This window comes from Pipistrellus kuhlii, unplaced genomic scaffold, assembly GCF_014108245.1.
Source record: "Pipistrellus kuhlii isolate mPipKuh1 unplaced genomic scaffold, mPipKuh1.p scaffold_m20_p_2, whole genome shotgun sequence".
Lineage (NCBI taxonomy): Eukaryota > Metazoa > Chordata > Mammalia > Chiroptera > Vespertilionidae > Pipistrellus > Pipistrellus kuhlii.
This window is the reverse complement of record NW_023425515.1, coordinates 112,924,094-112,931,431: the sequence shown is the minus strand read 5'-3', so window position 1 is coordinate 112,931,431 and position 7,338 is coordinate 112,924,094. Positions and strand designations below refer to the sequence as shown.

Sequence of the window (7,338 nt, the reverse complement as noted above, 5' to 3'; positions counted from 1 at the left end):
CCCTCCCCCCCATAGTTCCCATCCACCTGGTTCCTACCCCACCCTCTGCCCTTACGCTCTCGCTTGAGAAAGCCAGCTGCACACTCAGTTGCTCGCCCTCTCTGAGTATGCCTCGGTACCTCTGCCTTCTGCAGTTCCTCTGAGTCTCAGTGTGCTTTCCTCTTTCCTTCTAGTTGTATAATTTCCATTCAGCCAGCCTTTCTGTGGTTCTGGATGATGTCTGTTTTGTCTTTTAGTTGTAGTTTTGAAATTGTGTATAAGGCAGCAGTTTAGGTTTTTACTCCATCTTGTTTCTCTTGTAATAAAGCCTTTTGCATAGTGTTCTTCAGAACAATAATGTCATAAGATATACCTGGAACAAAAGGACTCTATGATCAGATAAATTGGAAAACACTGTATTTGATGCTTTTAGAGATTTCTAGGGTGCATTCACATATAAAAATCTCTGATAAGTCTTTTGGCAAATAAACACATCTTTTCTTTCCTGCAACCATGCCAGCTTCATCTGGCATTCTCTTAGGCTCCCAGCTCCTTCAAATGCCTTTCCTGTGTTTGCAGGGCTTCCACTGGAAGCCAGATTTGTGAACCAGGTGTCATGTGCCATCCATCCCTGCAAGGCTGGTGGCAGGGCAGAAGCTGTAGCAGCCACATCAGGTGGCCTGTCGCAGAGGTGGGCCAGGCCAAGTTTGCGCCCAAAGGTGGCAATATTATGGCACCTTGATCTGAGCAATATTATGGCACAATTTGGACATCACTCCTGACTGTTTTGTCTTGTTTTAGCCCAGCGTCCTGTACACACGTTTGTCTTAAGGGCCTTTTCTTAAGAAAATACCTATTAACTTGCAGGGACACCAGCATCCCTTCGGTGTCTGCTCCATGTTGTGCTCTGAGGGTCCTGCCGTGCCCCTGCCCAGGGACCCCAGGAGCAGAGGCCGACGGTGCACAGAGGAATCCCAGTGCTTGTCAGCCCTGGGAGCCAGGCAGGGCAGGACTCCTCTCCGGGCCCAGTGGACTGCAAACTGCAGCCAGAGTCGAGAACCACACAGGTAGGCAAACCATTATCCTAGACTCTGAATTTGGAAGTGTTCTGGGATTCAGGCGGCCATTAAGAGCTGGCCTCTAAGCACCACGAGGGAAGCTTGTCCTTCTGCTCATAGGAACTTCGCAGGCCACGGCCAAGGCCATCAACACAGCGAGCAGGGCCAAGAGAGGAGTGGAGCTGCGTAGTGAGTGGCCTTCATCCTCGGTGGGAGGCCTGCTCTCCTGTTCTCAAACCGGGTGCTGACTGGCAGGCTTCTGCAGCAGCACACTGGCCCCTCACCGAGGGGGTCAGGGAGAGGGCGGCGTAATAGCCTCCAGCACACGAAGCCTGGGAGGCTGGCAGGTGAGAAGGAGCATAAGGAGCATGTGCGAGGACTAAGTGGGCCACAGTGGGGAAAGTCAGGCCCAGCTATCCGTGGACTTTGAGAAATAGCACAGTTCTTTTAGCTCAGTGGTCACAATACATTCAGCAGAGGAAATCTTCCTATTTTCCCTGGCGTGGAGCTCACATGGATTTTGAAAGCTTGATCTCCCCCAAATGAATCTAGTATGTTACAATGTGCCTTCTTGTGCTTACTGTTTAGAAGGAAGTGGACAGTGTTGTTCGAGGAAGTTGTGTGGGTAGTTATCGAATTTCCATTGGCCATTTCAAAACACTGACAATAGCTCTGCTGCTCGGGGTGACTGCAGGCTGGGAAGTCGCTCCAGTCTTTTCGGTTACATGTTCTCTGATGAGAGCAGCCCTCTAGCTCTGCCCTCTTTCTCAACCATCATGTTGAATGGTTACAAAAGCTCAGTGAGAAAAGTATGGTATGAATGCTCTGACCAACCGAACGACAGGATGCAAATGTGTGCAGTGCCGGCCTAAAGCAGCGCCGTCAGCCCAAAGCAGCTCAGGATGCACCTGTTAAAGTGGCTGGGATGGTGGCAGTTCAGTTTCTGTATGAGCAATGTTCTCCAGGGCTCTCTTCCCAAAATGACACTCACTGGGGCTCATTTTACCTTCAGGAGGTGACAACGAAAGCCAGAGTTTGCCCTCCCTAGCAATTCCTTCCAGTTTGGTGACCATTGTGCTCACTGGGATGAGGACAGCTTTACACAAGAGGCTTTGCCTTATTTGCTGGGTCAGGGCAGTAATTGTCAGGGTTCTTGGTCAAGGAAGCCACTATCTAAAGGTAAACAAATTCGACTTTTCATTAATTCTTTCGTGTGTTCATTCAACAGCCTACACTAGACACCTTGTTTACACACCTCACCCATGGAAACTAGAGTGGAAGCCTGACACTAAACAAAAATTACACAAATGACTCTTCTGTTCAGGGTACGAGGGGAAGGACAATATGGCAGCACAGTGGGGGCAGGGAGCAGCTTTCTTCCGGGGTTAGAAAAGTCTTCCCTGAGAAAGTTGTATTCACTTCGTTGTTGTACAATTTAACTTCTCTGTCTTCAGGTGCTCAGGGTGGGGCTCTAGCAGAGGCATGGGTAGCTGCTGTCACACAAAGCCACAGGTCCGACCCTGAGCCTGGGGCTTGAGAGGAAGGTGAGCACAGCCACATGTGGGGCATTTCTGTTGCTGGGCCATCCGGGGAAGGCAGGATGTGACTGATGCAGAGGAGCGGGGAGGGGGATGTCATTCCCAGCAAAGGGAACAGCCAAGACTAAGTCATCGAGTCTTCGTGGAACAGGGGAGACAGATTTGGGTGGAAAGATGGGCTCCTTCACCCAACACAGGTAAGCATCTCTCTGTGGCAGGAGTTTGGGTTCGGGGAGATAGTGATGAATATGACAGGTAGGTGTGGCCTTCATGGGGCTCACCATTGGAAAAGGGCAGTTAACTAACTTAACACACAAATCTGCCACAAAACAGCATCAAGTTGGGAAAGGGGCCGTGGAGTGATGCAGCAACGGGGAGAGCACAGTGGGCAGAGGAAGGCTGCGCCAGAGAGATGCTTGGGGAAGGTGACCCTGAGGGAGTAATAATGGACATTATTGCCTACGATAATGAAAACCTATAGAAATTTTTAAATTTTTCATTTTCCCCTTAGGCATACAAAGTCTCCTCCCCCCCCCCCCCCGGGGGGGCACAGATCACTCTGAATGTGCAAGTGTGTCTGCACATGTTACAAAGACAACTACCATGTTAATGAAATATTCAATTTGAAACCCTTAAAAAAAAAAAAAAAAAAGGAGGCCTGAGGGCACAAGGAGGCCAGTCACAGGGGAAGACAAGAGGGAGCAAGCACTGGGCACTATAGGCGCAGAGGAGGGAAACATGTGGAAGGTATGAAGAATCATCCGAAATGGCTAGAACCTGGGGGAGCCGGGCTCGCGTGCAGCAGGAGATTGTGTCTTTCCCAAAGGTCTCTGAAGGTCAAGGCAAAGCGCTGGGAATTTATTCAAGGTGACAAGGAAGCCACTGAAGGATGGTAAGTGAAAAAGGAGGTGATTCAATTCCCACTGCTATCTGAAGAACAGATGGGAGGGACACATGGATGGTAACATAATCATTAGGACGCTATTTCAAATGACAAAACAAGAAGGGATATGGCAGTCGTGGAAGCGATCAGTCGACTGGAGTTGGCTTTCAGAAATGAAAACGATTGAGCTTGCTGATGTGAGTGGGGGCTGGACTCTGGATTGAGACACAGCACTAAGGATAAAGGGAAACACAGGATGTAACAACCAGTGTTTCTGCTTTGAGCAAACAGCAGCATTTACAGAGGTGGAGAAACCAAAGGACAAGCAGATGGCTGTGGGGAATCACAAGTTTGGTTTTGGCTACACCTGTAATATAAACAAATGATGACATCAGGTAGATAGTAAATGCTCAGAGAAAGATCTCAGCTGGTAACATAAAATTTGGAGTCATCACATATAGACAGTGTCTAAGGCCATGGCTATGAATGGGAACACTTAAGAGTGAGTGTAGAGAGAAGAAAAGTGGGTTGGAGACCAAGCCTGTACTGAAGCTGCCAAGAAGCCTGGGAGATGAGGAGAGCAAAGTATTCTTCTGACTTGCGAATGCAGGCCTCTGCCGTGACAGGTGTATGGTGGGCATGGGTACCACAATGGCATGTACTAAAGAATTAATGGAAAGTGAAATGCAGATAATCCTTGTAAGATTTTGCTATGAAGGGAAACTAAAGAATTGTAATAGCCCTGGCTCACTTGGTTGGAGTGTCAGCCTGTACACCGAAAGGTGGCGGGTTTGATTCCTGGTTAGGGCACATACCCAGGTTGCGGGCCCCAGACACATGTGGGAGGCAACCAACTGATGTTTCTCTCTCGCATTGATGTTTCTCTCTCTCTCCTTCTCTCCCTCCCTCCTGTCTTCTCTCTCTCTGAAAGTAATAAAATACATACAAAGAATTGGCATAGTGGCTGGGCATCATGAGGTCAAGGGGCTTTAAAAAGCATTTAAGTTAGGAGATACTAAAGTATGTTTGCACAAAGATGGAAATGATCCGATAGAGAGAGACAACAGCCCAAATTAATGCAGGAGAGAGAAAGCTGAGGGAGAGAGGTCTTTGAGCTGAGATGGGTGTATGAGTTTTCATGCCTGCTCTAACAAACTACCACCAACTGTGGGACTTGAAACACTCATTTATTCTCTTCCAGTTCTGGAGGTCAGAAGTTCAAATACTAGTTTCACTGGACTACAGTCAAATTGTCAGTAGGGTCAAAAGCTCCTCTGGAGGCTCTAGGGAAGAATCTTTCTTCGCTTTTTCCAGCTTCTGAGTTGCATTCCCTGGTTCATTGTCCCTTCCTCTGTCTTCAGTAAGCAGTGAAGCATCTTCAAACCTCTCTGCTCTGGTCACACTGTCTGCTCATCCACAGTCAAATTTCCTCGGCCTCTTTATTATGAGGACGCTCGAGATTACACTTAGGGCCTATCCAGATACCCAGGATAATCTCCCCACCTCAAGATCGTTCCTCTTTAATGACCCTCAAAGTCTCCTTTGTCTTGTAAGGTCACACACAGAGGTTCCAGGGACTAGGACCTGGAATGGCTCTAAAACACCTCTGGAGGACTGGCCTCGCGAGGAGGAGGATAATTTCTATCTGTGTAACCAGAGGAAGAGGGGGAAGAGGCTCCTTCAGGGCTGTGCAGATTTGGTGGTGAAAGGATGAGGGAGGGCATGCTTTTAGGCTTCAATTTCTTAGAGAATTATGAGGTCATGTTGACAGCTGAGAGGGATGATGACTGAAGGAGGGTGGAGAGGGGATTGCATACAGTGGAAAAACTAACTTTTAGGCTTTTCAGCATCACTGCAGGAGAGGGTGGCAAGGTAGTCAGTATAAGGATGGGATATAATTTGATCAGGAGGCAAGGGATGGTGAGGAGACAGTGAGATGGTGGGATTGGGAGCTCACAGGTCACGATGAGGGGATTGTGAGCAAAGTGAACTGTAAGTGCAAGAGGTGTTGGGTAGAGTTGGATGCCTTTGGATTTTGGAGACAGTGCAGTTTCTGGTGATGCCAAGTTGTAGGGTTTCCGTTTTTGGAGGAAGTCCCTGAAGGACAAACAGATGACCATCCACCTAGAGGTTGAAGATACCAGGAATGCAGGCAGGAAAGGGGTGGCCTGGAAGCAAAGTCTTCAGTGAATGGGGTGAATGGGGTGCTGGTATGGGGAGTGACCTGGGAGAAGTTAGATGGAACCTCGAGAGATGACAGGAAGCAGCAGAGCAGTCAATGCCACACCTAATGACATCAATTACATGGGAGCTGAGGGTTGGCCAGCAGAGGGGGAAGGACTGGTTTGGGAGGAGCAGTGGGGAGCAGGAAAGCTACCTTCTGCATTTCCTGGCTCTGAGGCAGTGGTCGGCTAACTCATTAGTCACCAGAGCAGCAAACCGTGGCTCTCTGACAGGGCTCTTGTTTCTACACTTGTACTAAGAAGTGGTTGCAATAAGAATGTGTGCTAATCTTTTGTTGGAATTTCCCAACATCACAATGGAAGGGTTTGGGAAGTATGAGATTTGCAGGAGGACAGAGATGAGAGTCTGGCAATAGGTTATGGGAAAGGATCCCTGGATGTGTCATAGTGAGTTTTATGAGGACACCAAGCAGGTGGAATCACATCACAGAGGGCCTTGGGAATGTGTCTTACCTTGAGGCTGGGGTGTTGAGCAGCAAACTATCATGGTCAAAGGCAGGCTTTAGGAAAATCAATCCTGAAGAAAAGAGGTCCTTCCTTAGAAAGCTATTACAACAGGCCAGTATTAAGGGTTCAGGGTATAAATTCTGAGAATAGTGGAAGAAATAATAGCTCTAAGAAATGTGCTTGGTTTCAATTAGAGCAAAGGGAAATGAGAGATCGAGTGGGGAATGGTTCTCATGTTTCAGCTTCAGTGGGGAGAATAGGTTTTGAATGTAAATTAATGGTTTTGGTATTCGGTAAATCCTGGCTAAAGGTTCAGCCACTGCTGGAGCCTTGTCATGACAGGTGAATCAGTGGGCTGTTCCCCTGATGTCAGGCCTGGAGTCCCGGCCTTCAGTTTCCCAGAATGAGGATAATCAAGGACCAAGCAGGACCCGGGAAGCTAACCATGGATGATCCCTCATTTAGTTTCGGATCCCCAGGCACGATCTGAAGCTTCCATTGCCATAAGCAATAGGGCTGTGTGCAGTGTGAATTGTGAGGTGCCCAAGACCAGGGGATACCTTTCAGCCATCCACAGGGACAGGTTCAGCGGGAGAAGGGATGTTGTCATTCATCTTTCTAACTCTCATGCACCATGTCTTAGGGCACAGTCAGACACACCAGCTAGTCTTGTAAGGAGGAGGCCTGCAGGACTTGTCTACAAGAGGCTTCTCTGAGTTTCTTTCCTTATTCTCCCCCAAGTTAAGGCAGGGCAGGGATAACAGGCAAGGGTTCCATCACACCTTTGAGCTCAGACTCAGAATCACAGTTGATGTCTCGCCAAGAATTTGACTCATCCAGGTGCACACCCACCCACTTTTGCTCAATTTCCTACATTCTGCTGACAGCCATCTCTTTTCTTCCCTTTGCCCCAAAGGCCGGGTCTCTGTATGCCAAGATCACCCGAAGCTGGCATTCCCTTTGTGGCATTCCTGCCTGGTCTCCGCCCCTCCAACACTCATCCTTGCTCTGAGCTCAGGGGGCACTGCTTGGGTTTGAGGAAGCGCAGGGGCCCTGTGGGACTACCCCGAACTCCCGCCCCGCTCTCCGGCGCCGCGGGCGCGCGCACTCAGCCGGGCCGGGCGCGGGCGCGGGCGCCGAGCGGGGCGGGCGGGGCGGGGCGAGGAGGGGGCGCGGCCTCGGGGGGCGGC

The 7,338-nt window shown here is 49.4% G+C and overlaps 1 long non-coding RNA gene across 1 annotated transcript; it reads right to left on the bottom strand.

The window, feature by feature from the left end:
* Window positions 1–4,905: 4,905 nt before the first annotated feature.
* LOC118722531 lies at window positions 4,906–7,307 on the bottom strand. The gene is made up of 2 exons (XR_004989033.2): window positions 6,155–7,307; window positions 4,906–5,682 (listed from the first exon to the last, which is right to left on the bottom strand). It is a non-coding gene; the product is annotated as an uncharacterized LOC118722531 (long non-coding RNA).
* Window positions 7,308–7,338: the final 31 nt, after the last annotated feature.